Consider the following 15,399-nt stretch of genomic DNA (forward strand, 5'->3'; position numbering starts at 1 on the left):
GCAGCCGTCTCAGGCCCACCTGGGTTCTAGATACAAGTACTAGGTCATCAGCACATAGCTGTCAACTTACTGATTTGAAAATAAGGGACCAGCAGCCAAAATAAGGGACCTGCAGCCTCACCTGTTCCAGGCACTCCAGTCTTCCTGTCCTCCTGCAGTCTGGTCAAACTCATGCTGGTAGCTTCGAGAACACTGTCCAACCAACTTTGTAACCAGAGGTTCAACTGAATAGAATCTGAATCACGTGCACCACAAGGCCTATGCAGCCTCAACTTAAGATGGCTCCCCGGCCTGGCTTTGCACTGCAAAGTTTGCAGCAGCACATGCAACAAAATGGCGTCCAGCATTCAAAAACTCCCTCAGCTTGCATTAACTAGCCACACACAAGGCAAGCAAGCTCCACCACCCCCAGTCGTTCTTAGACTTCTTATTGGGTGAGCAACACAGCCAAGCAACACAGTTGGAGCCTCCCTCCTCCCTGGCCGGCAGGGAGGGAGGGAGAGGAGCTGCTTCCTTTGAAATTTAAGGGACATCATTTAAGGGACATTTAAGGGACATCCATCAATAAGGGACAGCAGCAGGACATGGCGCTGGAATAAGGGACTGTCCCTTCAAATAAGGGACACTTGACAGCTATGCATCAGCATACATTAAAACTGAGAGGTTTTGGTCGAGAATTGTGACAGGGGCAAACTGTAGGCCCTCCAGTTCTTTAACCATGTCATTAATATAAAAATTGAACAGGAAAGGTGCCAAAATGCATCCCTGTTTGACTCCAGTAATGGTCTTAATTCTAGTGGTGAGATGGCCAGCCAGATCCACCTTTACTTGTATTGATGTGTCAGTATATAATGTTTTGATGAGAAATAATAGACGGAGGTCTATATTTGTCTTTTCCAATTTTTGCCACAATGCGTGTCTTGGGACCGTATCAAAAGCTGACTTTAGATCGATAAAAGCAACATATAATTTTTGCTTCAAATTATGGATGCATTTACATAGCAGAAAGTTCAGCACAAAGCACTGGTCCAATGTGGATTTCCCTCTTTGGAAACCTGCCTGGACTTCCGATATCACCTTATTTGTATCTGCCCATTCTTCTAGTCTCCCAAGAAGGAGCTTGGCATATAGTTTGGAGGCTACATCTAACAAACTAATGGGTCTATAATTGGCAGGGTTTTTCTTATCACCCTTTTTATATATTGAGGCAATTATACTCAACTTCCACCCTTCAGGTATGCGACCTGAGCTGTTAATGTATGAAAACAATTTTGCAAAAATGGGTGACCAGAAATCAGGTCTTATCTTATAGATCTCCATTGGGATCATGTCTTCTCCTGGAGCTTTATTAGCTAGTTGGTTTGCGATTAGCCTCTTAATCTGATTGGGCGTGACGTCTGGCCATTCTGGCAGTTCTGATAACTGAGTATAGTAAACTTGTGGGGGTGGGTCAGGACAGGGGCCATATATTTCTGTAAAATATGTCACCCAATCCTTTCCTTGGACAGATGCTTCTAACGAGTAGCCCAGCCCATTTGTGCCTTGGGCAACCAGATGCCAAAATTTCCATGAGTCCTTTTGAAGTGCTGCATCTCCCAATTCTTTCCACTGTTGTTCATAATATATTTGTTTCTTGCTTTTAAGTAATAATTTATAATTGCTTCGTAACTGGGCTACCTCAGCTTGTAGAGCAAGATTGTGCTTATCCTGTTTTAACTTCAATTTTCTAAGTACCCTAGCTAGGCATTTTTTGCTATTCTGACATTCCTTATCAAACCAAGTCTGTCTCTTAAACTTTTTGTTTTTTATCACACTAGCTGTGGTCATCAGTGGGCGCATTCGGTTGATTATGACAGTGTTTCCCGACCACTGTTCCGCGGCACACTAGTGTGCCGCGAGATGTTGCCTGGTGTGCCGCGGGAAAAATTAAAAAATTCGAAAGATTTTTTTTTAAAAAAAAGTCAAATTTTCGATTGGGGCGCCGTCACTAGATGACCCCTGGGGTTCCCTCCCTCCCTCCCTCTCTGCGCCTCCCTCCTCCTCCTCCTCCGGGGAGGCCCTTCCTGGCTCTCGGCCAAGGCTTGGCGGCTGCCACTCACTCACTCGCTCGCCCACCCGTCCCTCCATCCCTGCACCCGGCCTCTCCCCCTCCGTCCCCGGCGCGGGGGCTGCCGGGATCCGTAGTCCCCTCGCCCTTGGGCTCCGCGCCCGCACGGGGTGCGCGAACTACGTTTCCCAGCGTGGCCTGGCGGGCCGGGCGTTTTGTTTGAAGCGCTCTTCTCCCGGCCATGGAATGAGCGCAGCGGCGGCGGCCGGGCGGGCAGGGGCTCTTCCGCGCAGACCCCGCGCAGCCTGCCTGCGCCCCCGCGGAGATCGGGCGGCAGGATGGAGCCCGGGGATCCTCGCAACAACAGCCCTGCGAGGTGGGTCAGGCGAGTGGCCCAAGGGAGCACCCAGGGATTGTCCTGGCCAGGTGGGGTGATTTGAACCCTGCTCTCTGCCCGGTCTTCGTCCTCATTTAGCCCCCACATGTGCATGACTGTGCATGACTGAGGTTTCCCCCCCTCATCTTGGCTATGGTGTGAGTCTGTGCTGTTAATTAATGGGGTTCTGCCTTCGGAGAAGATGAGCCAGCCCTCAAGGAGGTGATTATGTAATTTGCTAGCAATTCATGTCCCTCCCGGCGTGACGCTGCACGCTGACGTCACGGGGCTGTAATGGTGGTGTGCCTCGAGATTTTTTTCATGAAACAAGTGTGCCTTTGCCCAAAAAAGGTTGGGAAACACTGGATTATGTTCTCATAAAGTCCAATTATGTTTCCTGTTTCTAACAACATTTCCCCCTTTAATAAAGCAAATTCATGGGAATCCAGGATCTGAATAATTTTTTCTTGAACCTGTGCGTTCCATTTTAACCTTCTGTTTCCAAGTATCAGATATTCTGTTTCATCCAATAATTTAGGAAAGGCAGGAGAAAAGAATGATGTCAAAGATAACTCAAGTGGAAAGTGGTCACTTTCAGCTCTTGGAATTATCCTGAAGGTATCTCGGTTAACTGGCACATTATTAGATGTTAGGATATAATCTATGGTGCTATTAAATCCTCTGGGGGAGATAAAAGTAAAATAACCCTCTTGATCCCCTTGACCGTGCCCATTGCATAACAAAAGGTTATGCTTTATTATAAGTTCACAAAGATATTTCCCAGCGCGATTAGAGGTGGTGTCCATTGCTGCCCTCTGACAGATTTCAGGTTCGTCCTCCAAGTTTAGACCAGATAATATTGTATTTTGTGGGGAAACAAGGCCGATCCGGGCATTGAAGTCACCTCCCAAGACAAGCCGAGGGTTAGGTGACAGAGAGTCTATACTTTCGGGTAGTTGGTCAAGTTTATCCCAATATGATCTCAGTTCCCCACAAGACTACTGGAGGTATGTACACACAGATGCAATAAGTATTTCTCAGGAGACTATCAGAAAGGGAAAACACTAAAAAATTAGGGGTGGTCAGTGAAGGACACTGTTGAATTGATACATTAAGAGAGGTTGACACCAGCACCGCCAGCACCCCACTAGGCCTTCCATACTTTACAGTTTTAAGAGGTGGTTGAGTGCAACTTGTAAAACCCTGTAATTCAACCATAGTGCCCTCTTTTGCCCAGGTTTCTTGAAGAAAAATGACATCATGTTGTCAGGGGTTCAGAGACAGAGGCACAGGTGAGGGAGGAGACGGAGAGCGACGAGGAAGAATCCCAGGACAGTGAGGAAGAGGATGACAATGACTTGAGATCTTCCATGAGTCTCTCAAGTGAATCGGAGGATTCTCAGGAGGGGGCGCCCCTAGTCAGGACAAGGGGGGTCACAGGGGGGACCTGCCAGGAGCAGGGAAGCAGCAGGGAAACCCCGAGCGGGAGTGGAAAATCGGGGCCGGCTTCCCAGCAGGAACGAAGGGAAGAGAGGGGAGTTCCCAGTGTGACACACGGAGCGGAGCAGGAAAGAGACAGGGGAAGGAGATCGGGGCAGGACGTCCTGCCGGAAGAGGCGGAGAGTAGTACAGGGAGTAGTGTAAGTGTCAAAAGGAAGGTCAGGGGTAGCGAACGCGCGCCAAGTTCAAATGTGGAGGCGCGCGGAAATGGAGAAAGCCCGGAGGAGGAGCCTAGCCCCAAAGCACGAAGGAGGGGGGAACAGGCATCTGAGGAATCCGCTTCAGGAGAGAGCAGGAGGGAAGGAACCCAGGGGGGCAGAAAGACCCTGCGGAAAAGGAAAGACAGGAAGAGGTGGTCTAGCACAAGCCTCTTAAGTTGGTGTAGAGGAGGAACCAACTCAGAGGGGACTTCAAATGTCTGACGTTAGAGACGCGGGGCTGCGCGCCTCAGTTGTGGAATCAATAATGAACTGCAATAAACATCCTTGTATATAAGAAGAGCTTGGCGTTGGTCTTTTGTGAGCTGAGACCTGAGGCAGCCCCTGACACATGTGTTTGTAGATAAGAACAGAAATCACTGTCTTGGATCTTGTTCATCCACCCTGTTACATTCCATGAGAGAAGTTTAATTGTTTTACAGTGATTTACTCTTAGTCAGTTGTTGGCCAATGTACTCTCAAAGTTTACCAGTTTTTGAGGCAACAGAGTATTGCTAATGCTAGTGGAATAATCCAGATGTTCGATTATTTCAGTCGTCGTACATAAAGTACTCACATTTGTAATCACTGGGCCTTTTCTTTGCAAATTGCTTGCCAATGGGGATTCCTTGGGTGTGTTTCCTGACTCCTCCTCTTCTAAATATCTCATCTTTGTCCAATACTCCAGTGGTTCTATAGTTATCATTCTTTTGTGGCCATTGGGTCTATTATCAATCTCTGCCTCCGGTTCTTTAATCTCTTTCAATGTCTGGCTCATAAGATCAAGCCTCTTGATAACTGTTTGTTGCTCTTCCTGAGGGAGATTCCTAAAGGAGCTGAGAAAATCCTCTTCCAAAGGATTTACAGAGTGCTCAGATTCCTGAAGATGATTGTCTAGAGGAATCGGCTGTTGCTTTTGGCTCGCCTGGTTATTTTGATGTTGGGCATGATCCTGCGAGTTCAACTCAGGCATGTCTGTTTTCTCCCCACCTGTCAAGTTTTTTTGTGATGTCATTACTTCCATTGGGGATCCAGGCTTTGGTTTTGTGAGCCTCTCTGAAGCACCAGTCCTCATCTTACATAAGGGTGCAACAATAGAATTGCGAAATACCCGGGTTGGAAAAACTCCTCTGCTTGACAATCTGAATTTCAGCTTGTGAATCAGTGAGGGCAGTCTAGTAAACAGCCTCCCGCCCCCCCCCAAGCGTGTGGGGGGGACTGCCCTTGCCTGCTGTGCCCTATACCACTCCCGAATTTGAGGGGGTGGGGGCACTAGGCAGAAAGCCCTTGTGCGGATTTCGGCGCTCCTGGACACTGTCTCTGATTCGTGCCTCTAGCTGCAGCAACTTCAAAAGAAACAATTAGGAGGAAGCAAATGCACATATTTCAAGGAAGAATGGGGAGTAAAGACTGCTAACTGAAGAGATCTCTGATAAACAAGACGGGTCGGAGGAACAGGAATAAATCATGAGAAGACACACCAAGGCTCGGTATGTTCGGCAATGGGACTGGAATGGGGGGGGGACTTTCCTTTCTTTTCTCTATGTGATTAACCAAGAATCCCCCCCCCCAAGTCACAAATGCCGTTTAAATGATTTAAGCTGAGGATTTAAGACTGTGTGGAGATAATTTTCTAACCAAAGCATGTTTTAAGGAGATCATGGAAAGCATAAGAGCTTTGGAATGACGCAGCAAAAAATAGCGTCACCATCTTGGCAAGTTCTGTCGAAAGACTTATGTCTGGGAGGAGGAATAGATCTGTTTTCATATTGTGGGTGAGCCTCCTCAGAGGGACTAATGAAGGCGACAGATTTGCGAGACTAATGATGGAAAGAGTGCTTTTATTTATGAAAGTGATGATATATGGAAACCATCTCGACATGATGATTGGACGAACGGAAAATTCACACAGGATTATAACTGGTGTTTACCTGCTTAAGGAGATTATCAGAAGAGATCATAAAGTAAAAAAAGAAAAATATATGAACAAGATGAGATGTGGGAACAGCAAGATAGGACTGGATAGAATTATGAACATTATTTGGACAGATTTGTGGATATTAACGCAGCAGCAAGAAGATGATTGGAATCCCCTTCGGAACTTGAAATATGGGTCCCCCCAACAAAAAATTTAAAATTCGGCTTTGTAATTCGGAATTTATGTGATGTGATTTGATTTGATTGGTCAGTTAATAAAAATTATTTTTAAAAAAGTGAATACTCTCCCCACACTCACAATCATCTTCAAGAGGAGAAAACCGGTTTTTTGTTGGAACTATAAAAGCAGATTTGTTTAAAAAGTCCTCTATTTTAGATTGTTTGGGAACTGGTGAGAGAGCTACATCCTCTGGGTCCCTGTGGCGTTTACTAGCAGGTATAGCGTCACCGTGGGGAGTAAACAAGGAGAGGTTTCACCAACCAAAAAAGACAGAAAAAATAGAAAGTGCTCAGTTGGTTCAATTCTCTGTGTGGAGACTGCCAGGAGTTTCAGGAACAAAGTATAGAAGGGAGTTGGCGGTTAATAGCTAGCAGCTGGCGGCCTGCCCAGGATGCTTCACAGAACTTGCCCAAGATGTTTCTCATAGCATAGACAAGAAGGTGCTGTTAGAATCTCAGTAAGTTGGTAAGTTAAAAAGTAGAGAAGTAAAAAGGAAAAATTACTTCCCTGGGTGGCAGCCAATGCTAATTACAGTCCTGTTATCTGCGGAGCTCCGAAGCCTGCTTGCTAAGCCGTCGCCATCTTGGACCGCTCCAAAACCAGGTCTTTGCCCGGAACTTTGTGGGGGACATTCCTTGGGTGCCAGCCACAGTAGTGGGAGTCACTGGACCTCGCTCGTACCAGGTGGCACTCGAAGATGGACGCTTGTGGCGCCGGCATATAGACCAGCTTAGGCACAGGGTTGGGGACTTGGACACTACCGTGGTGCCCCCAACTGCGCTCCTGGCTCCGGAACAGACACTTACAGATAGTGAGGCTCCACCTACACCTCTGTCGCAAACTGCCGGCATGGAGTCGAACCAAGCCACTTCAGAGCGTCTGCCAGACTTACCACAGACTCAGACCACTGCCGTGCCTGACATTCCGCCAACTCCACTTGCGGAGGTTCCACCCACAGCAGCGGTTCCAGTGGACTTGGTTTCAACGCCACCTAGGGTCGCACCACAGCCTCAGCAAGAATTGGGTGGCCCCCCGGACTTGGCTACCAGTCCCCGGCGGTCTGGCAGAGTTTCCAAGTGCCCAACTTATTTAAAGGACTATGTTGTTGGACATGTATCACTGTTGGTCTAAGTGTGTGAAATGTAACCGATATGCTTTTGTGCCTAATTGAACCATTACGTGTAGTGCTGTATATAAGGAAACCGTTACGATTGTAACTAATGCCTTATCTCAGTGGGGAGGTGTGTTATGTACTGAGGTTCTCACCCTGGGCCAGCAGGGGGATACTGTAGATAGTTATGCAAATGAAGGATCGAAAGTGACGTTCAGTGTTTGGATAGTTTTAGAAAGTTGCTACAGTTACGTTGTTCTGGAGCTCTATATAAGCAGGCTGACTGAGCTCTTCAGTTCAGTTCTGTTCTGGCCTCGGAATAAACAAGAACTGTTTGAAGAATTCCTGTGTCGTCTGATATGTTCACCCACAACTTAACAGAGATGCTTCAGGAAAACACAAATGTGTAACAACAGTTGCTTGCCCTGATGCTGTCCTCAAATTGGTTTTCCTTGCAGTGTAGCAAACACCGCTCTTGTCCTGCTCTTCCAAATTCTTTTGCTTCATCACCAAGTTCATGAGGATTTTCCTTTCATCCCACTGCAGGCCCATGAGGCTGTTGTTCCTTTCTCTATTTTACAGATGAGAAAGCAGCACTAGGGAGTCTCATCAATCCTTCCTGGCTATGACGACACCCTCACCAAATACCATACTAATATTTCTAGAATTAAGAGGCTGCAGTGGTCTTCCTATGAACTCATTCCAATTTGAATGCAAGCAATTGTAATCTGGAAAGAGAAAATATTGTTGCTAATATTAGTATTTTGTCCAGGTGCATGTTTATTTTTATTGCTATTTTCCTCCAAATGTTCAAAATCCTTAAAAAAAAAAAATTACCCTTCAAGAGCATAATGGCACTTTATGCTTTTGCAGTTTTTTAAGCCAGACTCAATTTTCATTTGTTTGTTGTGGGAAAATATGTTTATCCTTCCCCACAAACTTCCTTTCTCCTGATGTGTAAAATAGACTGGGAAAGCATCAATACTATGGCTTAGGAAATTCAGTTTTCAAAGTTCTGTACATGCATACCTAGTCACTCATCCTTGGGGAAGAGGTTGTGGGCCATGATGGAGCCCAAAAAAGCCCTCTTGGTTTGACTTACTTTCTCTCTTCTGTCTTCCAGACATAAAGCCAATGTGTTCATAACAGCCTCTGGAGTTGTGAAACTTGGAGATCTTGGACTGGGCCGCTTCTTTAGCTCTAAAACTACTGCTGCACATTCCTTAGGTTAACATCCCTCATGAAATTGTGCCTGAGTGACAGTTACCCAATTCACCTGACTCAGTCAGAAATTTCTTGGTCACATGGTAGTTGCTTTTTTTTACCTATTACTGATGAAATTATATATTTTATGATCACCAGCTAAGATGTGCAATATGCTATTCTGCAACATTGCCCCTGTCAGCCAATATTTATTACCTTCTACTTTGAGTGCCTTGCTTTTTGTTTTGTTGGAGATCTGAAACACCATTTAGAAGGTAAATGCATAATTTGCTATGAAGGCTCAAAAAGGAAAAAAAATCTCTTCTTATTCCTGAATTGTGGAATGGTTGCTGGTGTAATTGCTATTGTTCTTCACAAGGGAATTCTGAAATCACAGGGGGACCTCTGACTATCTGGTGTGATGCAAGTAATATAGCAGCCACCTTCAGACACACCATGGAAAGGACTATTTACTGTGGCCAAGCAGTAGGTTAGATCCTAACAACTTTCTGTGGCCTCTGATGGCTCTTCCTTTGTTTACATGACATTCTTCTACAGTTTAAGATCAAGATGGTTAAAGGAGTCTGAGCAAGTCTTCTGCATGCGCTAGGCATGCTTATAGACTATAAGGAAAAACAGGTTGTGAATCTTCTTTCAGATAGTGGCGAGGAAAATTGGACTGCTTCATATAAAGTTTTTTGTGCATTATTCATAAAGCCACAGATACCTATTTGGTTCATACTGTATAACTTTAGAAGACTTAATTTATTGGCTATCAAGGATTTGCTGTTTTCAGTTACCTGCTTCCACTTATCCTGTGGGAAAATGCTCTCTGAATGATCCCATCCTTGTGTCACTTGCTCCCAGTGCAAACTCACCTGGCATAAAAGGGCATTAGGCAGTACCACAACTTGTCTGACAGGTGTACTCCTGGCTCTGGCAGCACAGACGCCTCCATGTCAGAAATGGAAGCCATAATTAGAGCAAGGAACAGAATGAACGTCAAATGAATTACCCAGCAGCAGATCATATTTGTCAGGAAGGATTGCATACATAAAAATTAAGTGACAGTACATGTTGAGTCCTTAATGCTAGTAAACCCCAAACCTTATTCAAACATGGGAAGGGAACGTGTCGGTCTCACTGGAAAAAATGTGACATTGGCTCATTGCAAGCAGTTAGAAAACCCTTAGCAAAGTCTAGGCAGTGTTCTACAGATGCTCCCCCTTTGACCATCTGCCTTTTGCTGTTGGAAGGTGAGACGTTCTCCTTCATATGTCAGGATTGCCCAGTTCAGCTGTAGTTCAGTGGAATGCACTTAACAGTTTGCTGGGAGATACTTGACTTGCAAATTCTTCCAGGAAATAATTGTGGGATATGGGGACCATGTAATACAGTGACCAGCTATAGAAGCTTTCCAAACTAAGGATTCCATACATTTGGTTGCCTACTCTCCTCACAGCCTGTGTTTATTCTGTACCAGGAACATTTAATTACTATACATTCAGACTTGCACAGGTGGGCACCTGGATTTTCATGGGATGCTGTTGGAATAGCTTACGAGTAACTATGTTAACATTGCAACCCAGTGTTGAAATATACAATGAGTTGTCACTTTTATGAAATTACTATATGAGGCACAGACCACAACTGCATTTTTTAAAGAGTCTTTTTTCAATAATGGCATTCTTTCTTTGTTTTGAGGAAACCTGATGTATGGCCTTATTTCCCAAATGGCAGAAACTGCTCTCATGCCACAGACACCTTACAGGGTTTGGTCTTGTGTATTTACTCTCTTAGAGGACAACTTTTGTATTGGTAGTGTAGAAAACTGCAGAGATGTGGGATTGGGGAAATGATGTGTGGTAAAGAGAGTCTTGGTAACACAACATAGACTAAGGGCCTCCCTAGTCCAGCATTTTGCTCTCCTGGCAGTCAACCAGATGTCCATGGGAAGCCTGCAAGCAGGATCCAATGGTCGTAGCACACGCCCATTCGTGTTCCCCAGCAGCTGGTATTCAGACTGTCTGATACTGGAAGTACCGTATTTTTCACCCTATAGGACGCACTTTTTCCCCTCCAAAAATGAAGGGGAAATGTGTGTGCGTCCTATGGGGCGAATGCAGGCTTTCGCTGAAGCCTGGAGAGTGAGAGGTGTCGGTGCGCACCGACCCCTCTCGCTCTCCAGGCTTCGCGGACCTCTCCGCAAGCAGCGGGAGCGCTCCCGCTGCTTGCGGAGAGTTGCCGGCATGCCGAAGCCTGCGCACGCTGAGATCAGCGCGTCCAGGCTTCACGGACCTCTCCGCAAGCAGCGGGAGCCAGCGCTGGGCTCCCACGGCTTGCAGAGAGCTGCCTGTTTGGGGGCTGGGGTCGGGGGAAGCTCGGGCCTCCCCCGCCCCAGCCCCGCGCCTGGGGGGGGAATAATTTTCCCCCCTTTATTTCCCCCCCAAAAAACTAGGTGCGCCTTATGGGACGGTGCGTCCTATAGGGCGAAAAATACGGTAATATGCAGCCATTGATAGCCGATGGGCAGCAGATTCAAGATGGAATCTGTACAGTATTATTAACCAGTGGGCGGGGCTGGACAGCATCATCACAGACTGCCTGTGGACTTCCTAGAAGCACCTGGCTAGTCAGTGCTGAAAGCAAGACCCTGGATTGGGCACACACACATTGATCTGATCCAGACTTATGCCCCTTAGGTTTTGTTTCTATTTCTGTCCAAAGAGAACATCAAGGTGTAAACATCCTGTTGTTCCTCATGCCAGACCAGCTTTGTACTGTGGACGGGGTCCTAGCTAGAACAGGAAGACTGAAGGTGCCTCTTTGTCGGTGCATGAGCCCACATGTGTGAATGGCGGTTCTGTATAGTGAAGCCTCCCTTGTGCCATTAGCGTTTGGGCTGAGGGCAGGAGGAACCATGGCTTTTCCGTCCTGTATTTAGGAACATAGGAAGCGGTCTTATGCCAAGTCAGGTAATTGTTCCATCTAGTGCAGTCTTGTCATTGCTAACTGGCAACCGTTCTCCTGCGCTTCAGGCAGGAGTCTTTTTCAGCCTGACCTGAAGGTTCTGGTAATTGTACCTAGGATTTCCTGCTTGCATGGTGGGTGCACAGCCACTGAGCTGAACTACTGACTTCTAATCAGCAAAATACCTTTTGAATAGTCTTGACAGAGAATTCATTATGCTTGTTCTGTTCAAGTCAGTCATGTCACAGGAGTTAAGATGTAATATCTTTTAAAGAAAAAATAAATATTAATGGTTTAATAATAATATTTTTTATTTATTTACTAGAATAGATGAATTGTAAAATATTAATTTACTAAAATATTTTGACAGTCTTTTTTGTAGATAAATTTAAAAGTACCAGATGATTTACAGTAGGGAGGTGAAAAAATTGAAGATTTTCTTTTTGCAACATATGCCCCAAGAAAATTATTTTTTCAATTTATACCTGAAGTAAACTGAGTGTTGCTGAAGAAGCAGCACTCCTCGTAAGAAGCAATCCATATGTCTTATGTGCCTGGAGATGAATGTTCAGGCTTAAATGACCCTGAATGTAACTCTCTAGCTTTGGAGTTATATCATAACTGAACCAAGATGCAAGTGATACTCTAAAACTCAGTATTCCTAAAAAAAAATTATTTTGAATAGCTGGAGCTTTGCAGCAGTTAGGTATATTCTGAAGGGAGCATTCTTTGCCTTTTTCATAGGTCATGAACATGCTTCAAAACTTGCAGGGTTTGTCTTGAAAGAAGCAAAGCATCTCTGGAATGCACTGCTGCCTTAAGCGGCGTTGCCCCTTCAAGGCCCTCTTGTATCTTGGTTTGAAACTGGGGAAGATCAGAATTTAGGGCTGCCTTAGGGTGGTGATTCCTGGGGAGAAACTACATTTTTTTGCATGGTGAGGGTAGATAACCATTGATTTAAATAATAATAATAATAATAATAATAATAATAATAATAATAATAATAATTTCATTAATGTTTTAGTTATATATGTTTTTAAAGCATGGTTTTCAAACAGAATTTAATGCAAATATATAATTGAATTGAATTAAAATTGAATTTATGATTTTCTTACAACTGTTTTTCTTGGGAAAGAAAGAGCTATTTTGGCTTGATACTATTAGAGGCTGAGGACTAGCGGCATCCACTGATTCCCTGCATGATCTTTCACTCCATTTTTATGTCTAGTAACTATCTGATCTCTGCAATTGGCTCACAGTCAATAGTCTAATTATTATTTTTTTTAAAAAAAGTTTCTATAGTTTTCGCAACAAATTAGCATGCATTTCTAATCAGGAAGTTTTTGTCTAATTAATAAACAGGATTTTAGAATTCTAAATCAGCATTTTTTGTGATCTAAATTGCCTTGAATTAAACTATCCCGGGCAGGATATATAGTAATAGTATATAGTATAGTAATCATTTTTATTGTGTGGGAAAATGAAGACTCATCTCCTGCTCCTCAGCCTGCTTATATATTTGGAGCTAATGCTGTGGTTTAAACAATCAGCAAGAGTAGGAAAAAGTACTTCTAAATTTTGAGTGTATCTGTTCAAAGGAAGCAAACATCAAATTGATGTTCTTTTTATAGAAGTCATTTGGAGCTACATCTCTTCATGCATGTTTCATGTGTAGACCTCTGTGTCAGCATTTAGTTTCTGACTATGTGGATAGGTGTTTTAAAATGAAGTTGCATAGTATAAGTAGTAGCTCCCCTTTTTGTGCAAACTGTGAAGTAGGTCAGCCATACTGTTCCCATCTTGCAACAGGAAGCCTGAGACCATCTTACTGGCCCCAGTGAGTCCATAGCAGAGATGTGTGTATTGAACCCAAGTCTCTTATCTGGTTACCCACATGGCTGCCTATCATTTGTATTGCCCATTAAAGTACATAAAGCATAAATATGGCTCTTCAGCCTTAAACATTTTATTTATTAAATCTATGAACAACCCTTTTTGCCCAAATTGGGCCTTCGCAATAGCTTATGAATAGCTATGGAAGCAATTGAAAATGCATTTTGGCTAATTATCTAAAAACTAAATTAGCTATGTGTCTTTCGTGTAGCCAAATGGATTGTAAATCTTTACTTATTTTTGTTGTGGCATGTGGAGTGTGCCAGTGGAACAGAAAAACACCAGACAGTTCCAGGTAGAGTCAGTTCCTTTACTGACAGTATAGCGCAGATCCACAGCTTGCCTGGAGACACCTAGTTTGGTTGTCCTAGGGGATTTTAACATCCATGCCGACACGACCTTACAAGGGGCCACTCGGGACTTCGTGGAAAGCATGGCCTCCATGGGGCTGTCCCTGAATAAGTTTGGCCCACCTCATAGTCACGGACATGCCTTAGACCTGGTGTTCACCTCTAGTGATGTGGGTGATCTGACACTAAGTAAAAGTGAAACAAAAGAAGTGCCATGGTCAGATCACTTCCTGGTGCAACTGGACTTCTCCGCAACCCTTCCCCTCTGCAGGGAGGTGGGACCAATTTGGATGGTCCGCCCCCACCACTTAATGGATCCAAATGGTTTCCAGAGAGTGGTAGGGGACGCTTTATCCCATGTTGATGGCCTTTCAGCTGATTCCCTGGTGGCCCGCTGGAATGCAGAGTTAACCAGGGCCATTGACTGTCTGGCTCCGAAGCGCCCTCTCCGATTGCATGGAGCCCGGACAGCCCCGTGGTTTTCTTTGGAGCTGAGGGTGAGGAAACAATCGCTGAGACGGCTAAAGTGTTGGTGGCAGAAAACTCATTCCAAATCTGACCGGACACAGGTTAGAGCTCAACGTCGAGCCTACCAAGTGGCGATAGCGACGGCGAAGAAGACTTTCTTCACCGCCTCTATTGCATCTGCAGAAAATAGTAGCAGGAGACTCTTTCAGGTGGTCTGCAATTTAATGGAACCACATTTACCACCGGGGCCTTGTAAAGACCCCAAGATCTCCTGCAATGCTTTTGCAAAGTTTTTTGCAGATAAAATCACTCATATTCGGAAGGAGCTAGACACCACCGTGGGAGCAGGGCTGGGGCGGGAGAGTGCTAGAGCCCTGTCTGGTCAAGTTGCATGGAATCAATTTCAATCCGTTACCCCCAAGGATGTGGACAGGCTGCTTGGACGCGTGAAACCAACCACCTGTCTCCTTGATCCTTGCCCATCCTGGCTAATAAAAGCAAGCCGGGAAGGGCTGGGCGATGGGCTCTGCGGGGTGGTGAATGCTTCCCTCTGTGAGGGAACATTCCCAGATCCGCTGAAAGAGGCGGCTGTAATAGGTATGAGTTACTCGTGCGTAAACTGGTGCCTTTCTCAGTTAATTTGCCTTGTTAAACCTTTCTGACTGCACAGCCCCTTCTCATCGTGGCTGCCTCAGTCACTGGCAGAATCCGTCAGTGGGCGTTTCTTGAACCTCTTCCAACATAAAAGTTGTTTGACACCCAGTCTCCTCCTCCTCTCACTGCGCGGGAGTCTTCTGCGCAGGGAAGGCGTGGGTAGCGGAGGACCTGGGCTCTCCTCACTGATGTAATAATAATAATAATAATAATAATAATTTATTATTTATACCCCGCCCATCTGGCAGGGTTTCCCCAGCCACTCTGGGCGGCTTCCAAAAGAATATTAAAATATTGTGATACATCAAACATTAAAAGCTTCCCTAAACAGGGCTGCCTTCAGATGTCTTCTAAAAGTCTGGTAGTTGTTGTTCTCTTTGACATCTGGTGGGAGGGCGTTCCACAGGGCGGGCGCCACTACCGAGAAGGCCCTCTGCCTGGTTCCCTGTAACTTGGCTTCTCGCAATGAGGG

At 45.2% G+C, this 15,399-nt stretch overlaps 1 pseudogene across 1 annotated transcript in view; it reads left to right on the top strand.

The window, feature by feature from the left end:
• The window catches only part of LOC310697698 (serine/threonine-protein kinase Nek6-like), a 152,242-nt pseudogene that overhangs the window by 93,367 nt on the left and 43,476 nt on the right, over positions 1 to 15,399 (top strand). Inside the window, exon 3 of the transcript XR_014530135.1 lies at positions 8,521 to 8,616. The product of XR_014530135.1 is annotated as a serine/threonine-protein kinase Nek6-like (transcript). The remainder of the gene's footprint in view (positions 1 to 8,520; positions 8,617 to 15,399) is intronic.

This window comes from Podarcis liolepis (assembly GCF_965112155.1).
Source record: "Podarcis liolepis genome assembly, chromosome: W".
Taxonomy (NCBI): Eukaryota; Metazoa; Chordata; class Lepidosauria; order Squamata; family Lacertidae; genus Podarcis; species Podarcis liolepis.